Below are 14,693 nucleotides of genomic sequence, written 5' to 3' on the forward strand. Positions count from 1 at the left end.
TATACCTATAAAAAGTAGTTTTTGTAGTTCCATGCATAGTGTACCATCCTGTGTTGAAAACTTTCCTTCCATCATACATGAAATTAAAAGAATCTTTATCTTCTTGGTTATTGAATGCCATGTTTATACTATCATATATGTAGGTTCACGTGTTTGATTAGTTTTGATCCCAAAAGTCCAACCTTGATTGTAAAATTTTGCTTCTATTAGCCATTTGACATCATTTTTTTTCATAGCAATCAACTGTTACAACATTACATACATCTTCTCCGTTACAATTTCTCAAGAAAGTTTCATTCGTGGTAGTCTTCCTTTTTTTCATGATTTTTCATTATATGCCTTCTCTTCTAAGGTAAACATATAGCGGTATCATTGTCCATGCTCTTATTCTCTCCTTGATATTCTTCTCGCTCAACAATTTCTAAATTGCTACTTTCATCTGTATCACTGTCTTCACTACTATTGTTGTCACTGATCGATTAATGTTGCTTGTCAAGAGAATTTAGATAATCATCATCTCCACATTTGCATGATTTTCAAACTAGTTTAAGCTGCTTGGTTGACCATTCTCAAAAGTGAGTTTCTTTATTGGGCACCTAATCAAAATCCGACTTGGTAAGTCTGATGCAGATGTTAAGGTTGTTTTGGATGCATATAAAGGCTTTTCAATAATGATGCCTAGTTGTGGTTCTCCTAGTTCCCTGAAGTCAATAGCCTCATAAGAGTAAACCAATAGAATGAATCCCTCTCCAACCTTTTTATTATGACCCTCATTCCATAGAAGGACTCTTTTTTGTCTCCAATAATCTCTTACTAATATTGGCTCAATTTGTGAAGCATGTCTTTATCATTGTTGGTATTACATTGTCTGTATTCCATTTCAGCTGTATGTGCACCCTAAACCATTCCATTGTTGGTATTACATTTTTTGCTTTCCATTTTATATGTTTGTGCATCATCCTGAACCATTCCATTGTTGGTATTACATTCACTACAAGAGCTTGAGGGCATACCGACGCTAAAATACTGACGCAAATGTCGAACGTCGGTATGCCCGTCGTAATGTTGGAGGAGACAAGTCGGGCAGGGTATTTTCAAATTTTCGTTTACCGATGCGTATACCGACGTGTATACCGACGCTTATTCCGACACATATACCGGCACTCATTCCGTAGTATATACCGACGCATATTCCGACGTATATTCCGTAGTATATACCGACGCTCGTAATTTTTTTACAGCCGAGAGCCTATTTTCTGATTTTTTCGCAGAGTACAGCGCGTTACAGAGAAGGTCTCTTTCTCTCCCTCTCCTCTTTTTTCCTCTCTCCTCTTTTCTCCTTCTTTCTTCTTTTCTCCTCTTCTCCTTCTCCTAATATGTTCTTGCTTTTACTTTTTAATTTAAGAATTAAGACGTTTAGGGTTTTGTGTTTTTTTGGCTCTCTATGCATGTTGAGAGCTCTCTATGTTTGCATAGATCTCCTAATGCATGCATAGAGATTTTAGGGTTTTGTATTAGTTCTTATTCTTGTGTTTAATTTACTAATTATTTTGTTTAATATTTTATTTTGTAGCTCTTTCACCTCACCAATCTTTCACCAATCCTCTCCTTCAGCTTCGCAAAAACGAGGTAGATCCTCTTTCGATTTTTCTTGTTTATGCTATTTTCTATGACATCCCTGTTTTATGGTTTAGGGTTAGTTTTGGGTTCTTGTAAGCTTATACATAGGATTAATTTAATATCTATGCATAAAACCTATCATAAGCTTGCAATCTCTATGCATAGCCTTCTTGCAAGCTTTATGCATAAGCTCTATTCATAGAGCTTGCGAGCTTGTGAAATCTCTATGCATAAGCTCTATGCATAGGCTTTATGCATAGAGTTTGCAAGCTTATAAAATCTCTATGCATAGGTTTCTTGCAAGCTTATAAAATCTCTATGCATAGGTTTCTTGAAAGCTTGCATGGACATTGTACATAGAGCTTGCGTAGCCTTCTTGTTGAAAGCTCTATGCATAGCCTTCTTGTAAAAGCTCAATGCATATGCTCTATGTATAGGCTTTATACATAGAGGTTGTAAGATTATGAAAGCTCTATACATAGGGCTTGTAAGCTTATGCAAGCTCTATACATAGAGTTTATGCATAGAGCTATATGAATCTAGCTGAATGCATGAATTAAGATCTATGCATAAAGCTTAATACATAATGTTTTATGTATAAATCTTATGGATGAGCTTTATGCATAAGGCTTCATGCGTTATGTTTTTTTGCATAAACCTTTTTTTGATGTAGAGTGCCTTGCATGGATGGAAAGCATAAGCTTTTTGAATGTTTATACTGTCTTATACATATAACATATAAGTCTTATGCTCTGTTTTTCTATGCATAAGGTATTCTCTTTATTCATAGAGTTTATATATGTTATCAAGGTAAGATCTCTTATCCATGTAAAACAAGATCATGTTTATTACACCATTGGGTGATGGGATTAAGGATTAGCATAGTGCATAAGGCTTATAGCATAGAGCTTATGCATAGAGCTTATGCATAAGTCTTGCATAGAGCTTATGCATAGAGCGTATGCATAAGACTTATGCATATGGCTTATGCATAGAGCGTATGCATAAGACTTATGCATAGAGCTTATGCATATGGCTTATGCATAGAGCGTATGCATAAGGCTTATGCATAGAGCTTATGCATATGGCTTATGCATATGGCTTATGCATATAGCGTATGCATAAGACTTATGCATATGGCTTATGCATAGAGCGTATGCATATGGCTTATGCATAGAGCTTATGCATAAGGCTTATGCATAAGGCTTATGCATAGCGCTTATGCATAAGGCTTATGCATAGAGCTTATGCATAAGTCTTGCAGCCTTATTATGCAAGCTTATACTTATGGCTTACAAGCCTTACTATGCATACGATTGCATAAACCTTATTCATAAAGCTTGCATAAGACTTACGTATAGAGCTCAATGTGTAGGCTCTATTTACAGAATCTATGCATTTAGATTTTTGCATAAGGCCTTTATAAATAGCTATTTATGAATAGAGATAGCTTCTCTCTCCATCCTTGTTCAAATTCGAGTTAATTTTGTATGGAGAGGAGATAAGCTAATGTATGAGTTATTTTTAAAATCTCCCTCAACGGGGAAAAGAAGCCCGTTTGACGCTTTTTTAAATATTTTTAAAGTCTCCCTCAACGGCTAGGGAAAAGAAGCCCGTTTGACGCTTTAAATGTTATTTTTTAAAACCTCCCTCACAGCTGGGGAAAAGAAGCCCTGTTTTATGGTTTACATAGTGCTTTGTGTAATGCATAATGATTTGTGTTTAATGAGCTACATATACATGTTATCCTGCTAGATGGAGCCTCCCAATCTTGAAGAGAGAATAGCGTGTCCATGCATGCGATGTAAGTACCAAATCTTTCGAAAACGAAGGATTTGCAACCAGCATGTTCATGACGCTGGCATATTTCCAATGGAGCGCTTGCAAAATTTACGGTTTCAATCGTACAACCAAGCAAGTGTGCAGCCGCATCTTGATAACATTGCGCCTGTGAATTCTCGTCCCCAACAAAGGATGAGGATATCGCAGGAGGGAGTGACAGATGGAGCTCAATTAACAGCACCCGAGGGAATGGAAGAAGGTCAGGAAATGGAAGAAGGTCCAATGGAAGAAATGTTGGATGCCTTCATCGAGCAACAAGAAGCTCTCTTCGAGGAGCATGAACATGAAGATCATCAACCACGACATTCTCAACGGTCAAATTATGAACCAGAGGAAGAGGCCATGCGTAAACTTGCACGCCTTCCATTATACAATGGTGCCAACATATCTGTATTGCGTGCATCTCTTACGATGCTAAATTTGCAGTCAATTTTTGGATGGTCTAATACAAGTGTCACTGAACTATTCAAGTAAGGACTTTTTTTGGAGATTACACCTACTGTTGAAATGATAAATTATCAACTTGTATTTGAGAAAATCTTAATAGTAACGATCAGATATTGCCATACTTGTAGGCTTTTGAAAGACCAGATATTGCCCCCTAGCAACGAGATGCCTCCATCTCGTGCAGATGCGAAGATATTGCCCCATGGCTCAGAGTTATTGGGGTTCTGGAGCAGGGACATCTGCCTCACCATGTGGCTTCCCGACGCCAGTTCCCACACCCGTGGGTGTACGACAGCAGCTCCCACACCTCATACCACACAACCTTCCACTCCTCTTACAGCTCGATCTACCACCTCTTCACATAGACGGCGCTCACGTAGTAGATCTTCAGGGGGAGGTTGTTGTGGTGGTAGTGCCACAGATGCTGTGACACCACCACCACGTGAGCGTCGTCCTTCGCTCTCATCTGTTGATAGCACACCCATAGGGTCACCTTCCACTCCCTGGGGTGCACATGACCATGACAACAGCAAGATTTACACAATTAGGGATGGGGCACCAATAATGGATAGTGCAGGGAAGGCAATGAAGACACGCATTCGACAATTGTGCACTATACAGTTTCACGACTCTGTCATGACTAAATGGGATCAGCAAGATAAGGGAAAGAAAAATTATATAAATACAAAGATAAAGCAAGAGTTTCAGCCATCTGACCCTATGAATGTCGTCTCTAATGAGTGGATACAGTATACAGCTCGCATTTTGATGGGGCATCGTAGGTCAGAGGCGAGGGACGCATTTAGAGAGGGGAAAGAGAAACCTGTTTGGCTAGTGGGCAGCCATTGCTCAGGAGCTCACCGAGACACCAGAGAGGTTTCAACAACAAAGAGAGGCAGCACTATTCTGCCCAAAAAAAAAATCTGCTACAGCGTCGGTATATTCCCCGGTACTGGTGTCGGTATATTCATTGGTATATGTCTCAGTATTTACGTCGGTATAAAACCTGGTATACACCCCGGTATACCTCCCGGTATATGCACCGGTATAGACACCGGTTTAGCCGTCGGTATTACCCCCGGTGAGCGTCGGTATAGACAACGGTATAGGCGCCGGTATTGTTACCCGACGCTTATACCGACGCTGTGGTTCCGGCGCTTATACTGAGAGATCAAGGATCCTCATTATTGAAACTGGGAATTATTGGAAAAAGGATCTTTGGAACCGATCTTAAACTAAAATCTCACTTGCATTGGAAACTCTGTTTTTCATTCAAATGATTGTTTTATGCCAGAATGTTGGAGGAAGCATTTGGCTTATGTTTTTTTAAAAGGAGATTCGTTGGAACAACTCTAGCGGGGAGTCGTCAAGGGACGTCGCCCGCGCAGCAAAGCCTGCCGAGGTCTTGACGAGCCTCGGTACGGTTAAAATGGTGCGCTTCCGGTACGATGGGCGAGGGCCGACGAAGCGGTCCCTGAGTGAAGTGCTAGGACACCTAAGGAGGATCCTAGAGGGTTCTAACCAGGCGATGCACGAGCTCGTGGTTGCTAGGACACCCAGGCGTACATCGAGGAAGATATTTGATGGACAAAAAGGAAAGGTTTTTGGGAACAAAAATTTGATACTGGATCTCGTTGGTTGCCCAGCTGGTCATCAACGGAGAGTTCAGATGATGCATTTTTGTAATACAATGGACTTGGAATTTTGGAAAATGATGATTGAAAATATTATGATTTTATTCAAGGATTGTCTTAAAGCCAGTCGAATTTGTTATAAATGGCAATTTCATATTGGGGTGTGTATGTGGTGTGCCTATTTGATTTTTGTATGAATCGAAGGCTAGGAGGCCTGGGAACTCTTTTCCTCGGTACCCGAGCAAAAACCCAATCAAATCTTTATAAAGGAATCCCACAAATTCAGTGGTCGGGTGGTTGGCTAACCCATGGGCCAGATGGGGCTAGGCTGGATCGGAGGATTCTTGAGAAACAACTAGATACGATTAGTTACGTTAATCAGTTTAAATCCTGAGAAGACCTTGTTCTGTGTGAAGGGATCATCGGCTGTGTCTCAGAAATGAGAAAAAAAGCAGTCATTCCATTGTCCAAGTGCAAGTCTCTTCTTGATCTGACCATGTGACTTCAGGCTTGGTCAGATCGGTTTAATTTAGTCAAGACTTGACTCGTTAGAAAAATCTCCTAGTTAAAAGATTTTTCATCTTCCTGGCGGAATCGCCCGTGCCTTCCGAGCGAGGGGAATCTTCCGGGCCCAGTCTCGAAGGGACCGCCCTCGGGCTAGCCTCTCGTCCCGGACATCCATGGACGAGGCCCTGAGTGTGTAGGACCCCCGCCTCGTGCTCGCAGGAGGCCGATGCCGCTGCCACCGACGGCAGCAGCCCCAGAGCGGGCGCGGGCGGGGACCTCACAGTTGGTATCAGAGCATTGTTAAAAAGCTAATAAGGATAAACAAATTCTTATCAGAAATTGATAATAAAAACTCAGAAAAAGCATTTTTCATAATGTATTTTCATTCCGTAAGCTTCTTTAATGAAGAATTTTTAATCAAAGAAATTGTTTTTATAGATGGAAGTTCCCTATTTTTCTGGTATTCCCGACCTCACTCAGTCTCAAGATATGACTGCGTTCACCTTCAAGCATCTCATCTCTTCCGCTTCAACTCGAACAAGCCGAGCAAGACTCGTATGCCATTTCGAGGATTTATATTTTCTTGACCCAGCGGAGAGACGACAGCATAAGTGGTTTGCAGGGCAGTAGGTCCACGCCTCTTACAACCAGCGTGCAATGCTAAGGCAGAACCTCTTGGCAATGATTCTGTTAAAGCTGAAAATGGTACGTGGTGTCATTCTATATCATTCGACGCCTCGGAATTTCAGACTTTCATGCCAAGTCTACAGACTCCTTAGTTGCTTTATTCCTAAGGAAAAGATAATAGCTCCCTTGTCAGTAAGTGAACGTTTGTATTAGGGCATGGCTATGGCCCAGTACCATCATCTTATGCGTCTCCCGAGGAGATTTTGAATTCTGGTCTATGTACATATTGCAACTTTTTAAAAGAAATGTTTTCTGGAGAAAAATTCCCTGTTGTATAAGTGATTGTTTATGGACGAACTGTTAAAGAAAAATCTATTATCAGACATATGTCATAGATCTCCAATAAGATCATTGTCTTGTTTAAGAAATTGTTTTCCAAACCTCTTAAGTCTTAGGATCTTGTGGACGATATCAAAATAAAAATTTAATAATATATAATTTTTGGCAGAATCATGAGACGAGGAAACCGTGGCCACAAGCTGAAGACAGGCTTAGTAACCAACCCTGTCCTTAAATTGCCATATTTTACCAAACCCTTTGAGGTAGTTACTGATGCCAGTGGATTTGCCTTAGACTAATGCAAGAAGGTCATGCAGTGGCCTATGAATCCAGAAAACTCAGAACACATGAGAGAAATTATGCCATCCATGACTTGGAGTTACTCTCAGTAGTGTATGCTCGGAAGTTGTGGAGACATTATCTTTTGGGACAAAGATTCACCTTGATAGATCATCAAAGTCTGAAGTGGATCTTCACCCAAAGGGATCTCAACATGCGTCAAAGGAGATGGATGCAGACCCTGCAGGAATTTGATTTTGAAATAAAGTATCGGCCAGGGAAAGAAAATGTGGTTGCAGATGCGCTCAGCAAAAAAGCCTCCTTGCGTGCAATTACAGTGGTGTCAAATCCATTGATCAATGAAGCAAAGGAGAAAATCATGCAGGACAAATTCTTTGCCCCTATTCTGATGTAGGAAACCAAGACTCCTCAAGAAATCAGTCGAGTTCTTGGATACAAACTAGATGAAGGATGTATGTATTATAATAATCAGCTATGTATCCCCAATGATGCAGGAATAAAGGGAAGAATTCTGAGAGAAGCCCATGATAGCCTGATAGCTGGACATCCAAGGTTTATAAAAACCTATATGTCTGTGAAGAAAAGCTTCTTCTGGCCAGGACTCAAAAAGGATGTACTTGATCATGTAAGGAAATGCTTAATGTGCCAAAGAGTCAAGGTAGAAAGAGTCAAGATGCCAGGGAAACTGCAGCCTCTAGACATTCCACAGATGAAGTGGGAATGCATCAGTATGGACTTTGTCACTGGATTACCTTCAGTGCAATCAGGTTACAACTCCATTTTTGTGGTAGTTGACAGGCTAACTAAAGTTGCCCATTTGATTCCAGTGAAAGAAACATACTCTGCAGTGGATGTTGCCAGAGTTTTCCTTAAGGAGATCTTCAGATTGCATGGTTTACCCAGGAGGATAGTAAGTGACCAAGATCCCAAATTATATCGAAATTCTGGACTGCATTCCTTAAGGCAGTAGGAACTTTCTTGGATCTCAGCACAGCCTACCACCCTGAAACAGACGGACAGACGGAAAGGGTGAATCAAGTAATTGAAGATATCCTTCAGTCATGTTGCTGCAGCAGCAGGGAACCCAAGAAGTGGTTAAGTCATTTGCATCTGGTTGAATTTGCTTACAATGCTTTTTATCATCGGAGCATTGGGATGAGTCCTTTCAAAGCTTTGTATGGACAAGATTGCCTTCCACTGTTGACTTGGTCTAACCCATTAATCAGAGTCGAAATATCAAGACAAATGCTTGATGACATGGACCAGCAGATGCAATCAATCTGCAAAGATATAAAGATAGCCCAAGATAGGCAAAAGCAGTATGCAGATAAAAAGAGATCCGAGAGAGAGTTTGAAGAATCAGATATGGTCTTCATTTGAGTATGACCAAAAAGAAGTTCCTTATCCTTAGGGAAGTACAAGAAGCTCTCTCCCAGATACTGTGGGCCGTATGCTGTCATAAAGAAAGTGGGTGATCTAGCCTACAAACTTCTTCTGCCTCCCCATCTCAAGGTACGTGATGTATTCCATGTCAGTTTGCTTAAGAAGTATGTATCTAGCCCGAATCACATGCTTAATGATGAGCAAATGATCTCTCCGACTCAAGGCCAGATGGTACTCCAACCTGAGGAAATCCTTGACGTTCGGGAGAAGATTCTCAGGAGCAGAGTCCTCACAGAATTCTTAGTAAAGTGGAAGTTCTTCCCTCTAAAAGACGCCACCTCGGAGAAAGAAGAAGAGTTGGCGAAGGATTACCCCCACTTTGCGAGATGAGGACATCTCGCGTTTTTCAAGTGGGAGAGGATGTAAGATTCCTCCTCAGCCTGATTATCAAATAAGCCTCTACTTCAATCCCTTGTACTCATTATATGTTTCTGAATACAAGAAAATATCATTTTTCCTTGTTTTGCCTAGTGAGATAAAAAAAATTCTAGAAAGTGGTAAATCAAAATTGGGATATTTTTGGATAAATAAATTCTTCAAATATCAAAAAAATGTTTCCCTGAAACAAAAAATCAAAATAAATTTCCTAAGGTGCAATTGAAATTAATTAAAATTGATTCAGAAGACCTTAGCCTAAGGGTCCAGATTTTTGAAAATTTTTTGATTATAGTCTAATTAAGGTTCCTATGGACCAATAAGATTAATCCAAGTGTTGGGACAAGATAAATCCAAAGAACAAAAGATAATACCCAAAAATGAGTAAATGCCCACATAAGATAAAGAGTTGACCAAGTACTAGGTTTATTAGTTAAAAATTATGGTGTATTAATTAAAAAAATGAGATATTTTAGAGTAATCATTAATTTTTGACACATGTGTAAGGAAAAGGGATACTTTTAAGAAGGTGCATGCTTAGATGAGTTTAAAACTCAAAAATAATTGGATATTTTTGTCTCTCCTCTCTCCTAAATCAAACCAAATAAAAAAAGGGAGCCAAACTGGTCCAAAACTTGTCCAAATCCAGCCAAACTGAAGCTGAAAAATTCTAGAACTCATGAGTTGGACTCAGTTAGTGGCCTCCCTCTCCTATAAATAGACCCTCATTCCTTTGTATTATTATCTCTGAACTAAACTATGTCGGTATTACTCTAAACTAAGCTTAATTTCTATTATCCTCTTTTTTTAAATAAACCTCTATAAAATTGAAGAGATTAGAGCTTCTCTCTCCCTTCAATCTTCCTTGGTGACTCCTACGACATACCAAACCAATTGATTGGTTGGGGGCCTCTACAGTGACTAAAGAATCAAGCATTTTAGGAGGTAAAGAGTGGATTATGGTCTTTTTTCTATAATTTCTAAATGTTTCTTTCTTCTCAACCCCTCTCAAGCTTAAGAAGCTTTAATTTGAATGGCTTTTGAATATTATTGAAATGCTTTAATGTATTGTAATAAAGAAACACATAAATTTCCATTTATGCTTAATTTTAATTATTTTTAAGCATTTCTCTCTCTCCCCCCCAAAGAAAGGTCATTCCTATGACCTATTCTCAATCCAAATGAAGCTTCTCATGAAGCATTTCTCTAATCCAAAATTAATTTTTATGCTTGTCTAATTGGAGGCCAAAATAATGGCTTTTTAATGCTTTTATGATATTTATTTCATAGAGAAATTATGAATCAATCCATAATTAGATAATGATCCAATTAGTGGTCATTTTAATCATATTAATAATATTAAATTTTAATTCTCTCAATTAAATTGAGAATTATCATTAATAGCAGCGGAGCTATGGTAAAAATTTTGTAAAATAAACACATAAAACATTTTCATTCATAATATGAAAAGAGGACTTCTTACCATATTCTAAGAATTATCATTCTAGATTAATTGAATGATTCTCATTGTAATCATTGTAAGGTTCCCCCTTCCAAAAATAGGGAAAACACTTAAGATAGTCCACTAAGTCTTATCTTGGAGAAAATTTCCTACTCATCGACACCTTGACCATGTAGAGATTCAAGGATACGATTCACAGGTAAGACCTAGTTCTATCCCGCAGTTGGAGTGTGGTCTTCTAAAAGTCAAATCACCCATAGGATAATTTATCATAAATTGGGCAACTACTAGACTTGATTTCTAGAGGCAACGCTTTTTTCCTCATCCATGCAAGGCACAGCCGTTGACCTAGTCTTCTAGAGTAGAGTTACCCAAGAACCTAATTATCTAGCGTAGGGCTTTCACTTAATCTATTGGAAGCCATACCTCAACCCCTAAGAATGATATATAATTGAAAAACAAAATATGTATATACCTTATAGAAATTTATCGTTTATTGTTGCCTTTGCTCGTTAACAAGAGCTTTAGAACTTGACATATGAGAATAGAGTCTTCTAATACCTTGTCTTTTGATTGAAATCATCCAATAATCTCCAAGCTTTATCTCCTCTTACTCATACTGTGACTCTTCTCTCTTTCTAAGGTCTATGGCAAAATAGCCTTCTTCTCTTACAGGGCTACGGCATACTATTCTTTCTCTAAAAGAAAAGCTATGGAGTTTTGGTCTCTTCCTCCGAAAGACCATAGCAATCTAAGCTTCTTTTCTAAGATATTAGATAAGAATGAAGGGATATATACATCTCAAACTCTAGGATTACCTTGAGGCTACTTGCTGCCTTCTCACAGTTTTCTCTGTGTAGAGACCCTGACAGAAACAGCAAATTGTTTCGGCCATAAGTCTCTGATAAAAACTCAGAATATGGTTATATAACCAGTCAAAAGAACGGGAAGGCATTTGGTCTACAAGCCAACGCGAGCAGAATAGGCAAAACGTCTGTATATAGCCACAAACGCACCATCTTTAAAAATGCGTTGTTTTTTCACATTTTTAGTATGCATGGACTCTAAATGTGTAAAAGTACTCTAAATATGACCTCTTATCACCTAAACTCGAAATTCTATTTTTGGGAATACTTATCTCTTAATAGAACTATTCTTATGTTCTTATTTCCTTTAGGATTTTTGGAGCTAATATTTTTATTCTAACACTTTCCTAATATTTTTAGCCTTATTGTCTCACTCTTCTCTAAGTACACTCTCTTTCCTTATTGAAATCTATATTAAAAGAGACACATATATACGTGGCTTGGGAGGGACCTTACAATCATGAAGAAATTTATTTTTATGATTATGCATAATTAGTAAATTAGAAAAAAGAGAAATTTTTGGTAATTTATTTTTATGCTAAAAGAGTAATCCCCATGACATTGAAAATCCATGTATTCCAATGATTTAGAGAATAAAATTGGAAAGCTAAAATAATGTATAATTTATGAAAGATTCTAGTTAAATTTATCTTTTTGTATAGATAAACTTTTATGATGAAAGAGGAATTCCCACCATATTGAAATTCAAATATTTAAATAAGAGAAGTATAATTCCTAGTGCAAAGGAATTAATGAAGATTTTTATTTAATTTTTAAGAGAAAATATAGCTAAATTTATCTTTTTGTATAGATAAATTTTTATGATGAAAGAGGAATTCCCACCATATTGGAATCCAATTAATGAAATGAAGAAAGTGTAATTCCTAGTGCAAAGGAATTAATAGCGATTTTTATTTAAATTTTAAGAGAAAAATTTAATTAAATTTATCTTTTTGCATAGATAAGTTTAAATGATAAAAGAGGAATTTCTACTATTTTGGAATTCAAATGTTTAGATAAGAAAAGTGGAATTTTTAGCTTAAAGGAATTAATGGTTATTTTTATGAAATTTTTAAGAAGAATTTTAATAGATTTAATTTAGGAAAAAGAGGAATTCCCATGATAATTGGATTGCACTCATTGAAATGAGAAAAAGAAGGATTTCAAGTTTATTCAAAAAAAAATAGGTATTGATATTTTAGTTAAAAGATGAATTTCCATGATAATTGAGAAAAGATGGATTTAAATTAAATTCTAATGTCAAAAGATGAATTTCTATCATAATTCTACCTAATGAATTAAGGTTGAGAATTTATGTGGGAAAAAGAAAATCTTGGATAATTGAATTGGAAATCACTAAATGGATATTTACCCAAAAACTATATGTTTAGTTGAAAGGAATCCTGGTAGAACTAAATGAATGAATTTAGTTAGACTACGTAAGGTCGGACAGTAAACCTAATTATCCTTCTCTCGAACTAAATCAGACAAAAACTTTGTGACCAATTCCAATTACTAATTCCAAAGAATAGACTACCGGAACTAATCTAGTTTTTCCCTGACCAATCTCACCAAGAATCTAGTCCGATAAATGGATACAATGATGGGTAGATTACCCTGATGAGAGATCAAGGATCCTCATTATTGAAACTGGGAATTATTGGTAAAAGGGTTTTTGGAACCGATCTCAAACTAAAATCTCACTTGCATTGGAAACTCTGTTTTTCATTCAAAGGATTGTTTTACGCCAAAATGCTGGAGGAAGCATTTGGCTTATGTTTTTCTAAAAGGAGGTTCGTTGGAACAGCTGGCGGGGAGTCGTCAAGGGACCTCGCCCGCGGCAAAGCCTGCCGAGGTCTTGACCAACCTCAGTACAGTTAAAATGGTGCGCTTCCGGTACGATGGGCGAGGGCCGACGAAGCGGTCCCTGAGTGAAGTGCTAGGACACCTAAGGAGGATCCTAGAGGGTTCTGACCAGGCGATGCACAGGCTTGCGGTTGCTAGGACACCCAGGCGTACGTCGAGGAGGAAGATATCTGATGGACGAAAAGGAAAGGTTTTTGGGAACAAACATTTGATACTGGATCTCGTTGGTTGGCCAGCTGGTCTTCAACGGAGAGTTCAGATGATGCATTTTTGTAATACAATGGACTTGGAATTTTGGAAAATGATGATCGAAAATATTATGATTTTATTCAAGGATTGTCTTAAAGCCAGTCAAATTTGTTATAAATGGCAATTTCATATTGGGTGTGTATGTGGTGTGCCTATTTGATTTTTGTATGAATCGCCGACTAGGGGGCTTGGGAACTCTTTTCCTCGATACCCGGGCAAAAACCCAATCAAATATTTATAAAGGAATCCCACCAATTCAGTGGTCGGGTGGTTGGCTAACCCATGGGCCGGATGCCGGATCTTAGAGGATTCCTGAGAAACAACTAGATACGATTAGTTACGTTAATCAGTTTAAATCCTGAGAAGACCTTGTTCTTGGGAAGGGATCATCGACTGTGCCTCAGAAATGAGGAAAAAAGTGATGATTCCATGGACCAAGTGCCAGTCTCTTGTTGATCTAACCATGTGACTTCAGGCTTAGTCATATCAGTTTAATTTAGTCAAGACTTGACTCGTTAGAGTAATCTCCTAGTTAAAAGATTTTTCACCTTCCTGGCGGAATCGCCCGTGCCTTCCGCGAGGGTCACCCTTGTGGTTAAGCCTTAGAATTATAAGGGAGAAAACAACCTGTATGGTGAGCCATGGCTTGAGGATCAAACACAGGGTTAAGCCTCAGATTTATAATGGAACCTAAGACCTGATGTTTGAGTCAAAACAAGATTGTGAACCTTGATGTCAAGCTTGAGACTCAAAAGGGGGATATCCTGAAGCCCCATGTTGAGCCAAAGCATAAGCCTCAATCTTTAATTTTAGCCTAAGACTTAGACGAGAGCCTCAAACTTGAGGTATAGCTAAAGGATAGTCCTCAACTTTGAGGTTGAGCCTCAAATGTAGAAGGGAACCTAAAACTTGAGGATGATCAAAAGCACGAACCCAAATCAAAGGTTGCATTCTAGAGATAAGTGTCAAAGTTAAGACTAAGCCAAAGCATGAAGGTCAATTTGGGGTTGAGCCGAGCTTAGAAGGGACCCTCAAACTTGAGGGTGAACCACAATAGGAGGCTCAAACGTGGGGTTGAGCCTCAAATGTAGAATGGAGCGTGAAACCTAAGGTTTG

The sequence above is a fragment of the Cibotium barometz genome, chromosome 18 (genome assembly GCF_041138505.1).
Source record: "Cibotium barometz isolate CiBa-2024 chromosome 18, ASM4113850v1, whole genome shotgun sequence".
NCBI classification, from domain to species: domain Eukaryota; kingdom Viridiplantae; phylum Streptophyta; class Polypodiopsida; order Cyatheales; family Cibotiaceae; genus Cibotium; species Cibotium barometz.